This window comes from Lagenorhynchus albirostris, chromosome 15 (genome assembly GCF_949774975.1).
Source record: "Lagenorhynchus albirostris chromosome 15, mLagAlb1.1, whole genome shotgun sequence".
Lineage (NCBI taxonomy): Eukaryota > Metazoa > Chordata > Mammalia > Artiodactyla > Delphinidae > Lagenorhynchus > Lagenorhynchus albirostris.
The window spans coordinates 59,160,198-59,170,583 of record NC_083109.1 but is presented as its reverse complement, the minus strand read 5'-3'; positions in this window follow the sequence as shown (position 1 = coordinate 59,170,583).

Here is a 10,386-nt window from a genome sequence, read left to right as displayed (position 1 = left end):
AAAAGTTGAAAAATTGGACTGCATCCAAATTTAAAATTTCTGTGCCTTAAAAAACACCATCAAAAAAGTGAAAAGGTGGGGCTTCCGTGGTGGCACAGTGGTTGAGAATCAGCCTGCCAGTGCAGGGGACATGGGTTCGATCCCTGGTCTGGGAGGATCCCACATGCCGTGGAGCAGCTAGGCCCGTGTGCCACAACTGCTGAGCCTGTGCTCTAGAGCCCGTGAGCCACAACTACTGAGCCCGCGTGCCTAGAGCCCGTGCTCTGCAATAGGACGCCACCGCAATGAGAGGCCCGCGCACTGCAATGAAGAGTGGTCCCTGCTCGCCACAACTAGAGAACGCCCGCGCGAAGTGGTGAAGACCCAACACAGCCAAAAATAAATAAAATAAATAAAAAAATTTTTTTAAAAAATGAAAAGGCAACCTACAGAATGAAAGGAAATACGTACTTGAGAAGGAATGTGTATTTAGAATACATAAACTTATAATTCAGTAATAAAAAGACGATCCAATTTTTAAAATGAGGAAAGGATCAGAATGGACATTTGCCTAAAGAAGGTATACAAATGGCCAACAAGCACGTGACAAGATGATCATTGTTAGTCATCAGGAAAATACCAATCAAAACCACAATGAGGTACCACTTCACACCACTAGGATTGCTGTAATCCAAAAGACAATAACAAGATAGATGTGGAGAAATTGCAACCCTTATTGCATTGTAGGTGGGAATATGAAATGGTGTGGCTGCTTTGGGAAAGTCTGTCATTTTCTGAAAGGGTTTAATACGTAGAGTTACTGTATCCATTCCTTTGTATACATGCAAGAGCATTAAGAACAAAGGTCCACAAAAAGACTTGCACCTGAATGTTTATAGCTGCACTATTCTTAGTAGACAGAAAGTGAAAACAACCCAATGTCCACCAGCTGATGAATGGATAAAGAAAATGTAACATATCCATTCAATGGAATATTATTCAGTCACAAAAAGGAATGACTTACTGATACATGCTGCAACATGGATGGACCTTGAAAACACTATGGTAAGTAAAAGAAACCAGACACAAAAACCATATACTGTAAGATTTCATTTATATAAAATGTCTAGAATAGGCAAGGCCATAGAGACAGAAAGTAGATTATTGGTTGCCAAGGTCAGGGGCAGGGAGGGGATGGTAAGTGACCACTAATGGGTACAGGGTTTCTCTCTGGGATGATGAAAATGTCCTGGAATTAGAGGTGATGGTTGTAAAGTTCTGTGAAAATACTAAAAACCACTGAATTGTACATTTGCAAAGGGTAAATGTTATGTTACATGAATTATATCTCAGTACAGCTTTGATAAGAAAAATTTATGTTCACAGAAGCAAGTTCAAACTTCTCATTTACAAATATAAAAACACATTTGGGAGTTTTATTCAATATTTAATATCACCTAATAGGGTATATTTTATTTTAATATAATTCTAGAATGTAAAGAATGTTTTGCATTTTCCCCACAAATCTCATATGCATGCCTCTAAATCCCTTCCAGTTTCTCTCTGTGTACCACACAGATACTGACATGTTCCAAGTATGCCCTAACGTGAGGAAACTATGTATCTACTGGGTTAGCAGAAAGGGAATAATTCTAGAGCCAGATGGAGTTGAGTTTCAATCCTAATTCTGTTGTTTCTGCACCACCACTCAACCCTAACCTCTCTGAGCCTCAGATTTCTAATTTATAAAATGCGAATTAATGTACTTACTGTAGAGGGTACTCACAAGATTTAGAGTTATAAAAGTGGCATGTAGAGGGGAGGAGTCAAGATGGTGCTGTGGGAAGATGCGGAGTTAGCGTCTCCCCACAACTAGGACACCCGCCAGCCGCTGCTGGGGGACTTTGACCCCCAAGGAGACAGGAGGAACCCCAGAGTGAACCGGTAGGATGTAGGGGGACTGAGAGGGGAGGAAAAGTGGAGGCCAGACAAGATCGGCACCCCTGAGGCCAGGGAGATCAAGAGAGGCAGGCGGGAGGGGCCCTCCGGGAGGAAAGGGAGAGGAGCAGAGGATGTTTGCCCCACCCACTCGAGCCCAGGAAGCCTGCTGGGCTCCCAGGTGAGGTCCCCCGCCCTCTGAGACCAGGGGTGGGGGGTTAACCTGGCCCCCTTCTGTTCCTGGAGCCTAAGCCCCACCCCCCACCCCCCAGGACCTTTTCCAGCCCTGTGGGTCCTGCGCATAGGCCCCCCCCACCACCCAAACCTCGCCCTTGCTTAAGCCCCGCCCCCCACAACCAAGGCCTTTTCCCCGTTTTTTTTGTTTGTTTTGTTTTCTCTTTTCCCTCCTCTTTTTTACTATTGTGGAACTGATGTACCTTCTGATGGTTGATTCATCTATATTTTATTTTTATATTCTTTCTAACATATCTGTTAGTTTCCTAGTCTAATTTTATTTTTTACTTTGTTATTATTCTCTTTTTTTTTTTTTTTTTTTTGCCACCCCACGCAGATTGGGGGATCTTGATTCACGAGCCTGGGGTCAGGCGGAGGCTCCTGCGGTGGGAGCTCCAAACCATTGGACTAATAGAGAAGCTCAGACCCCAGGGAATATTCACTGGAGTGAGGTCTCACAGAGTTCCTCATCTCAGCACCAAGACCCAGCTCCACCCAATAGCCTACAAACTCCAGTGTTAGAAGCCTCAGGCCAAAAGACCAGTAAAACAGGAACACAATCCCACTCATTAAAAAAAAAATAGAGAGAGGCAGCAAAAAATATGTCACAAATGAAGGAGCAAGGTAAAAACCTACAAGACCAAATAAAGGAAGAGGAAATAGTCAATTCACCTGAAAAAGAATTCAGAGTGATGATAGTAAAGATGATCCAGAATCTCAGAAATAGAATGGACGCATGGATGGAGAAAATACAAGAAATGTTTAACAAAGATCTAGAAGAACTAAAGAACAGACAAACAGAGGTGAACAACACAACAACTGAAATGAAAAATACACTGGAAGCAATCAATAACAGAATAACTGAGGCAGAAGAACGAATGAGTGAGCTGGAAGACAAAATGGTGGAAATAACTGCCAAGGAGCAGAATAAAGAAAAAAGAATGAAAAGAATTGAAGACAATCTCATAGACCTCTGGGACAACACTAAACTCACCAACATTCGAATTATAGGAGTCCCAGAAGAAGAGAAAAAGACAGGGTCTGAGAAAATATCTGAAGAGATTATACTCAAAAACTTCCCTAACATGGGAAAGGAAATAGTCACCCAAGTCCAGGAAGCAAAGAGACTCCCATACAGGATAAACCCTAGGAAAAACACACCAAGACACATATTAATCAAACTACCAAAAATTAAATTCAGAGAAAAAATATTAAAAGCAGCAAGGGAAAAACAAAAAATAACATACAAAGGAATCCCCATAAGTTTATCAGCTGATTTTTCAGTGGAAACTCTGTAGGCCAGAAGGGAGTGGCAGGATATACTTAAAGTGATGAAAAAGAAAAAGCTACAACCAAGATTACTCTGCCCAGCAAGGATCTCATTCAGATTTGATGGAGAACTTAAAAGCTTTTCAGACAAACAGAAGCTAAGAGAATTCAGCACCAATAACTTACCTTTACAACAAATGCTAAAGAAACTTCTCTAAGCAGGAAACAAGAGAAGAAAAAGACCCACAAAAACAAACCCAAAACAATTAAGAAAATGGTAGGAACATACATATCAATAATAACCTTGAATGTAAATGTGTTAAATGCCCCAACCAAAGACACAGACTGGCTCAATGGACACAAAAACAAGACCCATATATATATTGTCTACAAGAGACCCACTTCTGACCTAGGGACACATACATACTGAAGGTGAAAGGATGGAAAAGGATATTCCGTACACCAACAATGAAAAATCAGAAAGAGAAATTAAGGAAACACTCCCATTTACCATTGCAACAACAACAACAACAAAATACCTAGGAATAAACCTGCCTAAGGAGGTGAAGACTTGTACTCAGAAAACTATAAAACACTGATGAAAGAAATCAAAGATGACATAAACAGGTGGAGAAATATACCATGTTCTTGGATTGGAAGAATCAATACTGTGAAAATGACTATACTACCCAAAGCAATCTACAGAATAAGTGCAATCCCTATCAAACTACCAATGGCATTCTTCACAGAATTAGAACAAAAAAATCTTACAATTCATATGGAAACACAAAAGACCTTGAATAGCCAAAGCAATCTTGAGAAAGAAAAATGGAGTTGGAGGAATCAGGCTCCCTGACTTCAAACTATACCACAAAGCTACAGTAATTAAGACAGTATGGTACTGGCACAAAAACAGAAATATAGATCAATGGGTACAGGATAGAATGCCCAGAGATAAACCCATGCACATATGAGCACCTAATTTATGACAAAGGAGACAAAAACGTACAATGGAGAAAAAACAGCCTCTTCAATAAGTGGTGCTGCGAAAACTGGACAGCTACATGTAAAAGAATGAAATTAGAACACTCCCTAACAGCATCCACAAAAATAAACTCAAAATGGATTAAAGGCTTAAATGCAAGACCAGACACTATAAAACTTTTAGAGGAAAAACACTCTTTGACATAAACCACAGCAAGATCTTTTTTGACCCACCTCCTAGAGTAACAGAAATAAAAATAAAAATAAACAAATGGGACTTAATTAAACTTAAAAGCTTTTGCACAGCAAAGGAAACCATAAACAAGACAAAAAGACAGTGGCTTCCCTGGTGGCACAGTGGTTAGGAATCCGTCTGCCAATGCAGGGGACACAGGTTCGAGCCCTGGTCTGGGAAGATCCTACATGCTGCGGAGCAACTGAGCCCATGCACCACAACTACTGAGCCTGTGCTCTAGAGCCCGTGAGCCACAACTACTGAGCCTGTGTGCCACAACTACTGAAGCCCATGCGCCTAGAGCCCATGCTTGGCAAAAAGAGAAAGCCACTGCAACGAGAAGCCCGTGCACCACAACGAAGAGTAGCCCCTGCTCGCTGTAACTAAAGAAAAGTCTGTGTGCAGCAACGAAGACACAACGTGGCCAAAAAAAAAAAAAAAAAAAAAGAGAGACAACACTCAGAATGGGAGAAAACATTTGCAAATGAAACAACAGACAAAGGATTAATCTCCAAAATATAGAAAAAGCTCATGGAGCTCAATATCAAAAAAACAAACAATCCAGTTAAAAAATGGGCAGAAGACCTAAATAGACACTTCACCAAGGAAGACATACAGATGGCCAAGAGGAACATGAAAAGCTGCTCAACATCACTAATTATTAGAGAAATGCAAATCAAAACTACAATGAGATATCACCTCCCACCGGTTGGAATGGCCATTATCAAAAAAGCTAGAAACAATAAATGCTGGAAAGGGTGTGGTGAAAAGGAAACCCTCCTACACTGTTGGTGGGAATGTAAATTGATACAACCACTATGGAAAACAGTATGGAGGTTCCTTAAAAAACTAAAAATAGAACTACCAGGGCTTCCCTGGTGGCGCAGTGGTTGGGAGTCCGCCTGCCGATGCAGGGGACACGGGTTCGTGCCCTGGTCTGGGAGGATCCCACATGCCGCGGAGCGGCTGGGCCCGTGAGCCATGGCCGCTGAGCCTGCGTGTCCGGAGCCTGTGCTCCGCAACGGGAGAGGCCACAACAGTGAGAGGCCCGCGTTCAGCAAAAAAAATAAAAATAAAAATAAAATAAAATAAAAATAGAGCTACCATATGACCAAGCAATCCCACTACTGGGCATATACCCTGAGAAAACCATAATTCAAAAAGAGACATGCACCACAATATTCACTACAGCACTATTTACAATAGCCAAGACATGGAAGCAACCTAAGTGTCCATCGACAGAGGAATGGATAAAGAAGATGTGGCACATATATACAATGGAATATTACTCGGCCATAAAAATAAATGAAATTGAGTTATTTGTAGTGAGGTGGATGGACCTAGAGTCTGTCATACAGAGTGAAGTAAGTCAGAAAGAGAAAAACAAATACCGTATGCTAATGCATATATATGGAATCTTAAAAAAAAAAAAAAGGTACTGATGAACCTAGTTGCAGGGCAGGAATAAAGAGGTAGACATAGAGAGTGGAGTTGATGACATGGGGTGGGAGGGCGAAGCTCGGGCGAAGTGAGAGTAGCATCTACATATATACACTACCGAATGTAAAATAGTTGGCTGGTGGGAAGCAGCAGCATAGCACAGGGAGGTCGGCTTCGTGCTTTTCGATGACCTAGGTGGGTAGGATGGGGAGGCTGGGACGGAGGCTCAGAGGGAGGGGATATGGGGACATGTGTATGCGTATGGCTGATTCACTTTGTTGTGCAACAGAAACTAACACGGTATTGTGAAGCAATTATATTCCAATAAATATCTATTAAGTAAATAAATAAAGGTAAGCAAAGTTAAAAAAAGTGGCATGTAGTAGGTACTTAATAAGTCATATCTATTTTGATGACAAGTATAACTGACGTTCCCCTTTAGAGCCTGCAATGAAGCCTTAAGCCTGCATTCTAGAATGGCTTTAGCTTTCAAGTGTTCACACTCATTGACACAGCAATTAAACTGTTAGTAATAGATAATTATTTTAGTGGAACAATCAAAGTTGCATGCCATGGTCTATATGTAATGTGTACTGATTTTTAATATGGGAAAAATAACAGAAAACAAATTTAATATAGTATTACAATAAGGATTTGGTTAAATCCTTATGGTTTGGACACAGAGCAATTCATTGAAAACCTATGCAATCATTACAAATGTTATAGAAAAGTATGCTAAGAAATATTTAAATTCGATGTTTAAATTAATAAACGTGGGATGTTTACTATTTATTATTAATGGCACAGAGAAAGTTACATGATATACAATCTCTTTCCAGTTCTGTCTTAAAGTTAATATGTGCACCAAAAGACTTGGAAAAGCTAATTTCCACAAAATGCTAATAACGTTTATCTCTGGGTGGTGAATTATAGGTTGTTTTTATTCTGTGTTTCTATAATTTCTAAATTTTCCAAAAGGCACAGGAATTAGTTTTATAATCAGAAAAAAGTGTTTAAAAAATAAAAGGAAAATTACTGAGTTTCTCTCCTTATTCTCATGACTTACTGAAAAGTTACAAGAAGTGAAACTTGTCAAAAGACACCCCTCAACCCTCATGACAAAGAGCTAGAGAGTAGAGCAAAGACATCTAGTTTTTCCATCTCAGAGTACCACCTGGTCATTCCTCATGAATCTTACATATCAGCAGTTCTTACGTGTATGCATGTAAGTCTTCTGTGTTGGTGGTGGTTGTTTTTAAGACAATTTTTTTAGAGCAGTTTTAGGTTCACAGCAACATTGAGCAGAATGTACAGAGATTTCTCATACACCTCCACCCCCATGCCCACCATGCATAGCCTTCCCCCATCACCAACATCCCCACCAGAGTGGCACATTTGTTACAACAGATGAACCTACACGGACACGTCATTATCACCCAAAGTCCGTAGTTTATTTTAGGGTTCACTGTTGATGTTGTGTATTCTATGGGTTTGGATAAATGTTGATAATATGTATCCACCATTATGGTATCACACACAGTATTTTCCCTGCCCTAAAAATCACCTGTGCTCCGCCTAGTCGTCCTTCTCCCCTCCCCGCACCAGAACCCCTGGCAACCATTGATCTTTTTATTGTCTCCATAGTTTTGCCTTTTCCAAAATGTCATAGAGTTGGAATCATACAGTCGGTAGACTTTTCAGACTGGCTTCTTTCGCTTAGTAGTAGGTGCTTAAGATTCCTCCGTGTCTTCTCATGGTTTGATGATAGCACATTTCTTTTTAGTGCTGAATAATATTCCATTGCCCGGAATATTAGCATTATTGTATGCCAAGTTTTTGGCAATTGTGAATAACGCTGCTATCAACATTCATGTGCAGCTATTTGTGAGGACGTAAGTTTTCAACTCCTCTAGGTAAATACCAAGGAGTGTGATTGCTTTATCATATCATTAGAGTATGTTTAGTTTTGTAAGGAGCTGCCAAACTGTCTTCCAAATTAGTTGCACCATTTTGTATTCCCATCAGCAGTAAATGAGAGATCCTCGTCAGCATTTGGTGTTGTCAGTGTTCCGGATTCTGGCCATTGTAATGGGTGTGTAGTGGTATCTCATTGTTTTAATTTACATTTCCGTGATGACATATGATGTGGAGCATCTTTTCATGTCCTTATCTGCCATCTGTACATCTTCTTTGGTGAGGTGTCTATTAAGAGCTTTGGCTCATTTTAAAAATCAGGTCGTTTCCTTATTGTTGAGTTGTAAGGATTCTTTGTATACTGGGGGATAGCAGTCCTTTATCAGATGTGTCTTTTGCAAATATTTTCTCCCAGTCTGTGGCTTGTCTTCTCATTCTCTTGAGGTATCCTGTTTTGAAACAACCATAAATATTTGTGCTTGTTTTTTCCATCTCTGAAATGGGAATACTGCCATGAACTATTTTTAGTGCGCTCTGCAGTCTTTAGTCTGAAAATCTGTAAATAATACCCATAATTTCACCTCTCAAACATAAGCACAGTTCGTGTTTTAATATTTTGATATATTTTCTTACAATATTTTTCCTATGCATAAGTATTTTTCTTCTAAACTATATTTTCTAACATTTCTTTAGTGAAATTATTTTTGCAGTGGACAAACGCCAGTACTCCTGCACTTTACTCCCTTAAATGTCTATCATTGAGAGCACAGAGGAAATAGGAAATTCTTGGGGGTGAGGAGTGGCACTTTTGAAAAATGCACACTCCTGGTTCCATTGCAGGCCTACTTAATCACTGGAATTACACACGGTGGGACATAGGAATCTGTATTTTTTTGGGTTTTGGATGTGCTGAGTGGCATGCGGGATCTTAGTTCCCCGATCAGGGATCAAACCCATGCTCCATGCTGTGGAATCGCAGAGTCTTAACCACTGGACCACCAGGGAAGTTTCAGGAATCTGTGTTTTTAACAAGAGGCCAGATGAGTCCTATGCTCAGTGAGGTAGGGAAACACTGGTATAACGAACCTGGTAGTAAAAAGTTGCTTCCACTACATCTTTACCAAATCCTCAGCAGGTGAAATCAAATGAAACAGCCAAGTAAAAGACAGAGTAAATGAGTTTTTACTTCCTCTTATTATTTTTTTACATTGGACATTTGAATGAACTATATGCATTTGGCCCTAGTCTCTCACTGCTAGGAATTTCCTTCAAATCTATAGAATCAAGGTATTTACGTTATCGGATTAAACCAGAAAAAAAAATAATCTGATGTGTGAAAATTGCTCCCCATGAGAACCCATATTATTTCAATTATCCAGTCAAGAGCCTAAATCATAAAAAAGAAACACAGAACCATGTTGACTCTCTTTTCATCTAAAGACATTTCGCTTGAAAGGTAACTGGCTGTTTGGGGGAAATTATTTCTTATATTCAAAAAAAAATTTAAACAGTTGCCTATTGGACCAGGTGTGAGAAACTATCATTTCTTCTATAAAATGAGTAGCTTGATTTTTGCTTAGTTTGTTGAAAGTCACTTAAAGGTGCTTCTTATAATATTATTGTTGGTTGAGCTGCATATCTTTTTATGTGTATTAACTTACATTTGCATTTCTTCAGAGGTGGGTCTCCTATTCTTATGCCTTGACTACTTTTCTATTAGGCTATTGGATTTTTGTCCTTGATTTGCAGTTCTTTGTATTTTAGGGATCTACATATGTTTTATATGTCTCTTGTCTACATGTGTTATATACATGTGTGTGTGTGTTAATGATACAAATATAACAGTTACCCTATTTTAATTAATGAAATCTTGCATACTAAAATACTTTTTGCCTTTATGGTTCTGGGTTTCACTTTTCTAAGTAAACTTGCAATTATTTTTTGAACAAAAACTGAAAATCATATATGCATTCAACTTAAGGAATTGGGAGGAAACTAATAAAATGCAGGAAAGGCTTTAAAAGAAGAAAGCTAAAAATAACGAATTAACAGGTAAAACCGAAAGCTCTTTCTAGAAAAAGGTGACAGATCAATAAACCCCTCTACAGCCAAACAAAATAAACGTTCACTATTTAATAACCAAGACGGGAAAAATAGGCTGGAAAAAAAATCAAAGGGAATTATGGTTGACTCCCTACCAACACATTTGAAAATCCAGATGGAATGAATATTTTGGGAACATATTAATTATCAAAAGTGAATGTAGAGACAAAAACCTAAAAAGTTGGAGAATAAAGGTCGTGAGATCTATCATCGTCATCATCACCATCAACATCATATCGTGCATTGTAAATCAAAGCTTCCCAGTTTGTTTTACTAAAGTAGCATTCTTA